This window comes from Equus quagga, chromosome 5 (assembly GCF_021613505.1).
Source record: "Equus quagga isolate Etosha38 chromosome 5, UCLA_HA_Equagga_1.0, whole genome shotgun sequence".
Lineage (NCBI taxonomy): Eukaryota > Metazoa > Chordata > Mammalia > Perissodactyla > Equidae > Equus > Equus quagga.
This window is the reverse complement of record NC_060271.1, coordinates 105,475,552-105,489,304: the sequence shown is the minus strand read 5'-3', so window position 1 is coordinate 105,489,304 and position 13,753 is coordinate 105,475,552.

Here is a 13,753-nt window from a genome sequence, read left to right as displayed (position 1 = left end):
TTTTCTCCCATCTCTGATGCCTCAGCCCCTAAACAATCCCATGGTGTGATGACAAACAATGGCAACACAGTTCAGCAGGCACCAAAACGCTAAGGAAAGGGAACTCTCCCGCCCAGTGAAGCTCTCATTCCAAGAGGATGGAGTGAACCCCATTATTTTTTTCTCTCTTTGTCTCCCTGCTGCTTAACCCCAGAAACTGGCACAGTTGTGGAAATTCATAGCAGAGTGGGTACTAAACCCCAGCTTTTTCACCAGAGAACCAAAAAGAAGAGCTGCTGGGAACTCGAAAGTACTAGGGAAATGGTGGAGAGGAAGGAGCTCCATAAAGCAACTCCATAAAGTTTTTTAACTCTTGAGCATCCCCAACCTGCTCGTCTGTGGATCCAATTCTATTCAGCATACTAAAGGCATTAAGAACTGAATTAACAGACTACCAGCTATTTTCCATTGGATGTAAACAAGACCCAAGTTCTCGTAACATGATATTCAAAATGTTCAGAAACAATCTAAGATTACTTGACATAAAAAATTAGGAAAATCTCAACTTGCATGGCAAAAGACAATCAGTAGACTCTAGTGCCAAGGTGTCATAGATGTTGACTTTTCTGACAAAGACTTTAAAGCAAGTATTATAAAAATGCTTCAGCAAGCAATTGTGAATTCTGTTGAAGCCAATGGATAAATAAAAAATCTCATCAAATAAATAGAAGACATAAAGGAGGACGAAATGGAAATTTAGAACCAAAAATCACAATGATCAAATTAAAAATTCACAGGATGGTCCTTCAGTAGGTGAATGGATGAATAAACTGTGTGTGGTATATCCAAGCAATGAAATCTTCAGTACTAGAAAGAAATGTGCTACCAAGCCATGAAAAGACTTGGAAGAATCTTAAATGAGTATTACTAAGTGAAAGAAGCCAATCTGAACAGGCTGCATACTGTATAATTTCAACTATATGATGTTCTAGAAAAGACAAAACTATGGAGGCAGTGAAAAGATCAGTGGTTGTGGTTGCCAGGGGTTAGGGGAAAGGCAGAGATGAATAGACAGAGCATAGGATATTTTTAAGGCAGTGAAAATACTCTACAGGCCGCCCTGTGGCCGAGTGGTTAAGTTTGTGCCCTTCATTTCGGTGGCCCAGGGAGGGTTTCGCTGATTCAGATCCTGGGTGCAGACATGGCACTGCTCATCAGGTCACACTGAGGTGGCGTCCCATATAGCACAACCAGAAGAACCTGCAACTAGAATTCATGACTACGTACTGGGGTGCTTTGGGGAGAAGAAGAAGAAAAGAAAAAAAAAGCAAGAAGATTGGCAACAGATGTTAGCTCAGGTGCCAACCTTTAAAAAAAATGCCCTATATGACACCATAATTATGAACACATGTCATTATACATTTGTCTAAACTTATCGAATATACAACACCACGAGTGAACCATAAGTAAACTGCGGACTTTGGGTGATTACGGTGTGTCAATGTAGGTTTATCAATTGTAACAAATGTACCACTCTAGTGAGAAATGTCAATAATGGTTATGCATGTGTGGGATCAGGGGGTATTTGGGAAATCTCTGTCTTTCCTCTCAATTTTGCTGTGAATCTAAAACTACTCTAAAAAAAATAAAATCTTGAAAAAATTTCACAAAATGGGCATAATAGCTGAGGGAAAAATGACAGAAAAAAAGAGTCAGTGAACTTGAAGATATCCCAACAGATGGAAATTACCCAATCTGAAAGACAGCAAGGAAAAAAAACCCAGAAAAATAACTCTGATGTCCCATTGTTCGGTGGTCTTGGTAAGTGTAATCTAGATTCCTTCTTATTCCAAGAGACCAATTTAACGATGTAGGAAGTTTATATTATGCCTAGAAAATAAGGAAAGGAAAGAACCTCTGATCTTTTTTATTTGCTTAGTGATGAATGATGGCTAAGCCACCTGGCCTTCTCCCAGTCTGCCCTCGTGACCTCTCCTGACATTTTCCCTTTCTGGCCTGTTGCCCAGGGGTGATGTCATCCACACACCATGCTGCTGCTGATGTGTAAACATCTAAGATCACGCTCACTTACATTAGAGCCCTCACCTGCTGTTCATTTCCCTAGCTCTCAAACGCCTAGCTTTAATAGCTGTTCTTAGATCATTAGGTTTTTGAATGGTATGAATGCTCCTCTTTGATTTGTTGCTTTCTGTGTCCCATTCAGCTTCCAGCTCTGTACACTTTGTTGTCTCAGAAGACACAGTCCTTCCTGTGCTCTGGCTCCACAATCCCACTGGTTAAATTTCTGACTTACCAGCCAAAAGTTAGCTGTGTTCCATCCTGAGCTACAAGCACTTCCCTGAAGCCAGGCCTCAGAAGGTCTAGCCATTCACAATCTTACCCAGGTGGTGACATCTTAGAATTTGTCTATTCTGCTCGGCAAGGAGTTTTGGAGAAATATGATTTTGATTTCTTTGCTGATTTTGTGACTTTAGAAGTTAATCTTTTAATAATTTAGCATAGTAGTGTTTCATTTCTAATTGGTAGATATTCTACTTCAGCACAAATCCCCATAGAATGACAAAAAAGGAGAAGTTTCATATTTTAAGGAGATGACCTTTCCTTCTGACTTATTTTTTTACTTTCTTTTTAAGTTTTAGTTAAAACTCCTTTTAAAATCTCAGGTAAGCATTTCCCACTGATCGTCTGATACTTCAGCCTTGCATTTAAGATATATCTTCTCCAATTTCCTCTTATTTGATAAGCAAGAGGTTTCCAGAGACTTCTATAATAAATGTTTATATGATGATAACCTCAAATGTGAACTAAGGGATGAGTTATGGATTCTAGTTGCCCAGAAATGACTTGTCACAAAAAAGCATTATTTTTCTTTATTTTCTGATTATTGTGTTCTCTGCAGTTTTTGTGAAGTAAGAACAGTCCAGATAAAACCTGCAACTGTGCTCACCCCATACAAAGTCATCAGAGTTTGCATGTCCAGGGCGCTAAAATGATGCTTGAAGAGCTTCCCCCCCCGATCCCCCCAGCTTTCCAGCTGCAAAACACAGAACGAGATCTATGTGGTTCTCCGGCTGCCCTTACCTGCCTCTGTAAACGCTGTAACAGAGTGTGGCAATAGTTGCTGGGCGGAAGGTCTGCCATCGCAGGAATCTGCAGTCCTTCACCATGTTGTGCAGCGCGCTCTGCAAGTCTGGTTAGGTCAGGGTGAGTCATGGTACAAGAATGTGCAAGGCCATAGTCTCATCTTATACAGGAATTAGGCTCGAATTTCCAGTTTTGCACTTATTCTGTTAGGAAAAAACAGTTATTTAGGTTGTTTATTTCTTAAAAACAACAGCATTAACAACAATGTCCCATCTCTACCAAAGCTCCAGAATCGCTTTCTTGAATACAGTGTTACACTAGCAACATTAGTCCTTTAGTACAGTGTTTCTCAGACTGTGATCTTCAGACCACATGATCAGAATCATCCAGACCTAGCACCAAATCTGCTAAATCAGAACTTTTCATTTTACATCCTCCCAAAGTGATTCTTCTGCCACTAGTTAGAGAATCTAGAAAAGACTGTATTTCAGGACAATAAAAATGATGACCCAATGTCATCAACGCTATGTAATCATGCCTGAAGACCAAGAGTATCCATCAAAGACCAAGAAAAAGGAAGAACTGACCTAAAATCAACAAATATTTCACTTCTAGTATAAAAAAGCATATATTAGAGCCAAAAGGGAACCTAGATATCATCCAGTCCAAACCTCACAGTGTCTGACTGGGGAAAGTGAGAGCTGCGGCTGTTATTTATTGAGTGCTTGCTGTGTGCTAGGCATTGTGCTAAACACTCTATAGGGAATATTTGATTTAATCTCTGTTGCTCAGAGTTGAAGAGGATTTAAGGTTATCGAGTATATTACCGGCAAAGATGGAGTCAGACTCTAGATTCAGCTCATAGCCACATTCTTGTTTCACCTCACAGCTTCTTATCTTCTTCCTGGAGGAAGGATAGACACCACCCAATTATATGTGCCCCTTAAAATGAGTTTCAGGTACCTGTATTACAAGTCACACTCTCGAAAAATGTTCGCCATCTACTTACTTACGTTTTCCCCAAAGAAGGAAGAAACAGAATTCTCTAAAATGTCATACTTTGACCTTATTCATAAAGTCCAAGCACAAAGTATATTGTGTTAAAACGAAATGACTAGAGAACATCCAGCTGTAAAGTCTTCTTGCAAAGAGCAGCAAGAATATTGGAATTCCTTTCCTTCTCAATGATTTACTCTTAATTTTGTAACGAAGCTTTATACACTGTGGTCTTTCAGCAGTCATTTAACAGCACATTCAGTACTGTGTAGGATTCTGGAGCAGGCAAGTTGCTTGCTCATTATCTCTAGGGACCTGTTTGCATGTAGGTTGTGCACATATGTTTCATCCAGTCATTTGTCAAGCATCCTTATATTTTCTATTTCCTGCAAACCTTGTCATTTATTTAAATTTGCACAAATTTATAAGATCAAAAGCTGCATAGTCCCGGATATTCTCTTGTGGCAGACTTTAGACATGGGAACTAAGTTCCGTCTTAGCTTTCCAACCCTTTCAGCAAAAAGGCCAAATACTTTAGCATGGCTGAACTTTCATACTCTAATCCTGGCCTACTTTTTCAGCTTCATTTCTTACCAATTTCTCTGCTCTTCATTTTATATTGCAACAATACTTGAAATTCCACGAGCGAGCGTATAACAGTGTTTCCTTTACCCATGCGTGTGTACATGTTGTTTAATCTGCCCCACACTCTCTTGTACTTATCTGCCTGAAGAATTCCAGCAGGATCCAACTCAAATGTTAACTCATCTGCAACATACTCTTTAACTCAGCCTCAACCTCCACGCAGAATTAATTACTTCCTTCTCTGTGTTTTCTCTGGACCTTGTACTTGCCTCTCTGTCATTGCATTTATCAGTCTACATTTTAGTTACTTGTTTGTATATATGGTTTGTTACTTAATTCTGAATTGATTAAGGAAGACGCTTTGTCTGATTCTCCTTTATTTCTCCACAACCCAGAACAATACCTGACACAGCAAATGCCTATTGAATAAAGAAGACTTATCTTCCCCCTTATTTTTTGTTCTTAAAGACCCATACCTTTTCAATGCGGATTTCTTTATAAATATGACATCATTTAGTGGGAATCAGCATGTTGATCAGTAGACTGAACATTAATGATTAAACCAACTTGTCAATACGATGAGAACTAGTGTTTCCAGAGTGTTTCACTGTTTCTAAAGGATTCTCTTATACTTGAGCTTATTTTGATACTGTCAAGGTAGATATTCATTACTTACTGCAGCTAAGGGAACAGAGATCTCGCAGTTGTAAGCAGTTCGCCTAGTGTGGCTAGTTTGGTTGTTTTTAACCTCAAATTCCAGTTTGCTCCTGCCAGTCGCAAAGAGAGGAGTTATGAATGAATAGCTTAGTAAGTCCACTTAGAGGAAAATGGATACTATATTCCTTTTATAGATGTCTTCAAACTGAAAATTGATTTGTGTTTCCTTAAAAATGATTTAGCATAAGTAGCTCTCTTTTTCAAATTGAATGGGTGCTCACAAGCATTTATTTAAAAAAAAAAAAGTATGCCATATCTCAGATGTTGAGATATATGGCATGAGAGAAATATTCCCCAATGCTATTGCAAAATTTCAAAAGACTGTGGGAAAGGAGAATTTTCAACCATTTTAAAACAACAATCATTTCCCCCTTTGTTTAGGATGAAGGGAAAAAAAGGGAATATGAGGATACATTTGATTTTACAATAGATCCCTAATACTTGCATGTAAACACATAGATGACTTATTTGCAATTGATAAAAATTTATTATAGAAATACAAATAAAATCTGCTTTATACCTTGGAATTTCAGTTAATACATGACTATTTATTTTAGAAGTGGTTATGTTATTGCAGCTAGCATTGTCTTCTGGCTATTTCAACAAGAAAATAAGAAAAATAAGGCGTATTTCCTACTGTGTACTCACTCCACACATCATTTCAACCAAAATAAGTCTTATTTAATTACGTAGTTTTGCAGCCCAGAGCTGCTATTTTTTCTCTACCCACTTCCTCATTTCTTTCCATAAATATTCTCTGAATTTAAAGTGCCTGACTGCATTTAAGAGCATCAGACTGCTTCCCACACTGCAATCCTATAGGCCATTGTCAAAGGCCCTGGCCAGAGCTGTGTATTCTGACAGTCACTGAAGCACCCTAGCAGTGGCTCACACTCCATTGTTCCACTTTATTTATTTATTTATTCATTTATTTATTTTTTGAGGAAGATTAGCCCTGAGCTAACATCTGCCGCCAATCCTCCTCTTTTTGTTGAGGAAGACTGGCCCAGAGCTAACATCTGTGCCCATTTTCTTCTATTTTATGTGGGACACTGCCACAGCATGGCTTGACAAGCAGTGCATATGTCCACATGCGGCATCTGAACCAGCAAACCCCAGGCCACCAAAGTGGAACATGTGAACTTAACTGCTGCGCCACCGGGCCGGCACCATCCGTTGTCCCATTTTTTGATATTAACTTCCATCTTAGTGTCACAAGCATTTCTTCACGGGACTGCCACTTTTCAGGAAGTCTTCCATTCCTTTCCAATGCTACTCATGACCCCGGGCCTGTGTGAGGGAACATTGTTCTCCCCCATGTTGTTTCTGCCAACTCCTTCCCCTCCCTCCATTTCCAAAGCATGACCACAAACAACTAAGACCAAATGATGTATATTTAAAGGGGCTTCACTAAAGTTTAGGAAATAATGAAAGGGGAGTGTAACTCAAGCAATAACAGAGCCACTCTACTCTCTTCTACTGGGTTTTTTTCAGTACATTAGGCATTGTAGTTAAGCTTTACAGTTATGGCAAAATCAAGCGTTAATTAGAGGATCATTGCAGACCAAGGGGAAGCTGATTTTCAGGTTAGATGTGCTTCCAAGAGTGGAATTCTGTGATGATCTAACAGCACCACCTGAGCTACATAACTTACCAGGGGGGGCCCTGGGGGAGATTCAAAGTGAGTACAAGCCGGGAGTGCTCTTCGCAATCAGCTAACGGGAGATCAACTTCTGTTTCCTTAGCTTGTTCAGATGAAAATAAGAGGTTCTATTCTGTGTGATCAAACACGAGTCACAAAGGTAATAACACACTGAAAAGGTTTGAAAAACCACAATTTAGAAAAGATTCCTAAAAGTGCTCTCTGAACTAAATACACGCCAACTCAATCATTTAGTGACTGAAACACCAAAATTAAAAAGCCACAACCTATTTTATCTTAGTGGCAAATAAATCTCATTTCTGTGCTTTTTGTTTTCGATGTTGTTTGTTTTAAAAAGTTGGTAGGTATATATGCAAAGGACCAAGTGGCTTAGTGAGTTAATAAAGGGGTGGCTCCAAGGGTGAGAAAAAAAGCCCCACAGAAGACAATATATTTCTTATATAAAAGGCAGGGCTATGTTGTTCACTCACTTTAGGTCTTTCTTTTTTTTCCCCGCAAATAGACATAATGAAATTTTCCACAATTCAATATCTAAGTGATGACCATATATCCAATTACTTCTGAAAAGCTTCTCATATGAGTAGAAGACTAATCATTTCACGAGTTTGGAGACTCACTAAGCAAAAGTTAATCCAGTCAAATTATACTGTGGTAAGAAAGGGAAGCCAATTTACTAAAATAATGTGAAGGGGAAAAGGGAGCAATGAGAAAAGGGAAAAAAGGAGTGAAGATCAAATGAACTAACCCTGCCATTTCCTTGAAGAAATGTCCTTCACAAGGACAAATGAGTCTCTGGAAAAAAAAATGTCATAATCAGAACTCTGCAAGCGTTCGAGTCACATTATGGGCTGGATGTGGTTAGGAATAGACTTATATAGTTTAAATGTATATTATGCCCTCATTTGCTAAAGGTGCTTTCATTTTTAGCACACTCTGTTCCTGAATGATGCTGAGGCTACCATACCCATTATTTAAATTTAAGAGAGGGATATCTTTATAAGTCACCTTCTCTGCAATGGTTAAAATCAATAAGAAAATAAAATATTCAATATATATGTTAAGAAAGGCCATAGCCCATAAAGGTTTAAGTAACTAAAGCAGTGATACTGCCATTACTATAGCTTCGAGGAAACCAAGAAATATGGGTGGAACCCGAAGGCATGTTCTGACTCCCTAAATGCAGGTCCATGGCTTCAATGATTGAAGACAAGATAATGGGACAGTTTCAAACATCAGAGGACTGGTGCAGAGCCCTTTTGAGAGTAGAAAGCAGGTCCAAGTGTGGCTTTCTCTTCACTGGGCAAGGAGAAGCACATTAAGAGAAATGCCTGTTTTGATAGGTGAGAAAACTGAGGATCCTTAGCAGCCCCTGCTGAAGGACATTAAGGGTAGTGGATTCTAGCTGATTCTTAATAAAGGAACTCCACACCTCGGAAAGAACTGAGAACAGTGATAATGCAATTTTATTTTTATTTCTACAACGCATCTAGCAAAGTTCTGCTTACAAGAAATCAACAAATATGCGTTGATGCAATGTATGTGGTAGTCTTACCTGTGGTCACTAAGCTTGAGTTATAACTGTTCATTTATGCACAGTTCATTCATGTTTTCTGCCATTGACTTGCCATTTTTCTTTAATTTTTCTTTACAGTCTTGGCTTATATCTCCTCCCCTTTGCTCATTTTCCCTTTCCTCCTTCTCACTTTTGATACTTCAGTTAATCATATCAGCTAATCAGTTTGACCAAGAATCTGCTGTCAGTAATTTATACAAGCTGGGGCATTGACAGATTCTCCTTTGGCAGTGAGTCCCTGCACAGTGAGAGACTGAACACGCAAATGGACAATGGCCAGTCTACACATGAAAATAGAATTCTGACCCGCAATCTCTGCAGCAACCAGCCTGGGAAGTCAAACCACAACCATGGCGGCAATCAGCCCAGAATGGTCAGGACTTGGTCAGTAACTGCCAGCTTCCCTAACTTTTCCCCCATTCCTTTCCTCCAACTTAGAGTCAACCAGAGAAGCCAAACCAATCACAGAGCATACCGTGCTTCATTTAGCCTGACTCCAGTTTCCTCGTGCCAGCAACCTCCACCCAGTGCATGACTGAAGCCTTCCTTTCCTTTCACTATAAAGTTTTCCCACGACCCTACCTACCTTTGAGTCTCTGCCCAATGCAAATGATGGTGTCTGACTCCCCTGCTATAGCAAGCTCTAAGTAAAGAGATGCTGCCTGTCCTCCTTTAGGTGCTCTTCATTTATTTCCACAATATTACCTCTACTAGCATTTATATTGTAAACTTCTAATTTCTAATTTACAAACGAATGTTTTGCTTCTGTTTAAAAAAAGGCAAAGCGTAGCCAAACAGTAGGGGGAAAATTGTTGGGATTCTTGAGACGTACTTGAGCCAGATGATGGTCCAGCTCTAATTTCTACAGACAATGCACCAGAACTTGCTCATAGGAAAAGAGCCTGTGGATCTTCTCAAACTTATGAGATATTTGGCAACTACTCAATCTCTAGTTTACTGAAACGACTCTTTGCTAAATAGCTGCTCTTCATGTCTTGCCTGTCTGTCGTAAATGGAAGACAATTCCTTTCCTTTTCTTCCCTCTGCTCCAAGACTTCAAAAGGGGCATCCATTTCCTTCTAGGATTATATTATCTCATATTTAAGAGTGCATGTAAATTTTTGCTTCTCTTATGCAGTGTTTTAGGATGTAGCCATGGATGAAGAAAATGAGGCTCAGAGAACGTAAATAATCTAATCAAAAGCCAGAATTGGTAGGTACGGGAGTCATGGTATGAATCCATCTTGCTCTAACCTTAAAGACCATCTGATTTCCTCTCTATCACACTAGCTCATATAACTACTTCTTTTTGTCTTCAAATATGGGTAATTATCACTTGTTTGTAACCACTATTTGAAAGATTCAGAATGAAGATGCTCAATATAGGTTTAGTGGATGACTAAAAGAAATAGTTTTTGTTTTGTTTTATTTTATTTTTGGATTTAAAGGTCTTTGAGGACAGGAACCATCTTCTTACTTCATAAGACCCTAGAACAGTTCCTAGGCCATGCCTGTCTTTCTGATATTATTCCCACCCTAGCACTTTAATACCTTTAGAATCAAGATGGAGTATTGCCATGTGCAAAAAATTGCCAAAAACTGTATGTCAAACTGCATATCTCAATAAGATACCTCGGTGATTGTGAGGTTATAGGCTGATTGTCTATATGTATATTACATTCATTCTGGTTTTGGAATGAATTAGAAGATTCTAGTTAATATTATACCTTTGATTATTATCATGAATCAGTACTCAAAAGCCTAGGTGAGGCAGCATATCCTCAATGTAAGCCACAAATATAAGAGAATACTCTTCCCTGAGAAATTGAGAAAAGGAAAAAGCCCATGATTGATTAAACAGTACAATGTTTTATTCTATAATACTTAAAAGTGAAGACAGAAAGGGGACATGTACAAAGAGAAAATTGAAAGGTAAAACAAACAAGTCATAGAAAAAAATTGCAGTGGTGTTGGTTGTTTTTCTCCACAGAGGATATTGAAATAAAAATTAAAATTGCAGAGTTGATTATGTATTAATGCACACTGAAGAACTTTACCTGTTTGCTTGCTCAAACTATGTCCCAACCAGCCATGGCATGGTCAAATGTCAGGTGCACTTGATCCTTAGGCTGGCCTCGTCAACACGAAAGTGTTAGGTTTGATTACACATCCCTTCCACCCTGAGGACTCAACTTGACTGACAGCCATGTTACAAATAAATAGTTGTATGTATTTCAACCTGTTCCAAAGCTAGGAGAAAATGTTTCATAATTTCAGCACTGTTGGTATCAATTGGTCTATAACCTTTCTTAAGAAAAGGATGTGTGTGAGATTAAGTTGTTTGATATTTGTAATAACTAAAAAAATTAGAAAACTGTAATTTGAATTAATTCATTTTGCCTTACCTAATCTCTGGAAATGTTATTGAGATTACATAAAGATAACAACCTTGAATTTATATAAAGCTCTATCCTATTACACATTTATAACCACATTATTTCGTGTTATCCTCCAAAGATTCAGTGAGATATATCCAAAAGTATTACCATCTGGTTTTTATAGATGGAGGAAATGAGACTAAGAGAAAATCAGTGGCATGTCCAAGGTTACACGTCCAAGGTCAGTCAGTGACAGAGTTGGATTAGGGCTTTTATTTCTCCAAGATCCTGGCCTCTCCAGCACCCTGAGGTAGATGTGACACTCTGAAATATTCGGTATAATTTTAATCTAAAGTCTATGTTTTTATATGTAAAACCAATGAATGGATATCATTTTTGTATAATTATCGTTACTGATTATAATTAACATCATTGCGTTTATAATAATTTTATAATAATATACTATACCAATGTTTTCCAAACTTCTTTGAAGAAACGAATCACCTGAGTGCTTATCTCAAAATGAAAAATAAAAAATGTGATTCCCAGACCCAACCCAGACCTACTGAATGACAATATTCAGGGGCCGGCCTTGTGGCCGAGTGGTTAAGTTCCTGTGCTCCGCTTTGGCGACCCCGGGTTTTGCCAGTCTGGATGCTGGGTGTGGACATGGCACCACTCGTCAAGCCATGCTGAGGTGGTGTCCCACATAGAGGAACTAGAAGGACCTGCAACCAGAAGACACAACTACATACTGGGGCTTTGGGGAGAAGAAGGAGAAAAAAAAGAAAAGATTGGCAACAGATGTTAGCTCAAGGCCAATCATTAAAAGAAAAAAAAGAAGAAGAAGGGCCGGCCCAGTGGTATAGCAGTTAAGTTCGCACATTCCACTTCAGCAGCCCGGGTTTCGCTGGTTTGGATCCTGGGTGCGGGCCTATGCGCCGCGCGTCAAGCCATGCTGTGGAAGGTGTCCCACATTTAAAGTAGAGGAACATGGGCATGGATGTTAGCTCAGGGCCAGTCTTCCTCAGCAAAAAGAGGAGGTTTGGTGGCAGATGTTAGCTCAGGGCTAATCTTCCTCAAAAAAATAAAGAAAAAGAAAAGAAAAGAAAATATTCAGCACTGAGGTTTAGTGATCTATATAGGAATAAGTTCCCCAAGGAATACTTAGCTCTAGGGAAATTGGGAACCAATGATCTCAATCAATTACAAAATAATCTGATAGATCCAGTAAGCACATTTCTAAGTGGAGAATAATCAAACACGTCTTAAGATAATATTATATACAGCGCAATAGAATTTATATAACAAAAAGTGAGAACTTTCACCAAATTATAATGATGCCTTGTAAGAGACATAAAAATTTTCAAAAGAGATTAGGATGAGGGCCAGCCCTGGTGACCTAGTGGTTGAGTTTGGCACGCTCTGCCTCTGTGGCCTGGGTTTGGTTCCTGGACATGTACCTACACCGCTGGTCAGTGGCCATGCTGTGGTGGCAGCCTGCAAACAAAATAGAGGAAGATTTGCCACAGATATTAGCTCTGGTTAAATCTTCCTCAAGCAAAAAGAGGAAGATTGGCGATGGGTGTCAGTTCAAGGCAAATCTTCCTCAGCAAAAAAAAAAAAGAGAGAGAGAGAGAGAAATTAAGATGGTGAAGACACAGAAAACTTCTTGGAATGATAGTTAAATGGAATTGTGATGCTTAAGAGGGAAGGCAAGAGTTCCATAATAGCTGTCAAAGTATTTGAAGATTTGTCCTGAGGAAGAGATAGAATTGTGCTCTTTTAACTAATGGTGAACACATATTCGATGCCCAATAGATATGACAGGAATGAATGAATGAGTGATTGAATCAATAGAACCAGTAGGTAGAAGGAAAAGCAAAGAATCGAAGATATAGGGAAATAAATGTCATTTTAAGGTAAAAACCAATGCTCTCTTGTCAAGAGCTATCCCTCAGAGGTTCAAATCAGCAAATTTCCTTGGTTGAAATGAAAAATCAGATGACAGTTACTATTTTTTTTCAATATCATTGAAAAGAGAGGTAATGGTTCTTACTAAAATTATACATCTTGCAAAAAGTGAGCCTTTTTTTGTAGCTACATCTAGCTTCAAAAGCTAGCCTTCAAATTAGTATTCTTTTTAATTCTCATAAAATGTTGAAACCAATTTTAGCACATTGAAGCAATTTCAGGACGTAAGTTGTTCCAGGTAAGAAAATGTCAAATATTTTTCAATTAAATATGCATTTCCAACAGTTTCTAACACGGACAAACAAATATTCGCAATAACAGTAGCACAGCTTATTGCCTGTCTGCGCTCATCTAGGAACTGCGCTGGCAGATTGAGTCATCAGTCTCTAACACCAGTACCAAACCAGGCTGGGACAGCCAAGGAGCGTGGTGTAGCGGATAAACAAGGTTCCGTAGCTTACCCAGTGTCACACATATATTCATTTGTAGAGCAGGGAGTTACATCTGTGTCTGCCTTCTTTTTTTATCACGTGCTTTTTAATTCAAATGATTTTTTTTTGCCTTGCTGAAAGTCTTCCTTCTACTGTCACTTTTCTGAGTTGAATTAGTGACATCATTGTGTGTTGCCTAATCAACATCCTCCAGTGGACAAATCATATACAGTTTACAGCAAAATAAAGCTCAATAGTTTCACCTGAGTTAAATGGTATCTGAAGAGGAAGTAAAAATCAAGCAAGCTCTTTTATTAGGAAGAGGCTACACTGAAATACCATTGTCATTTTT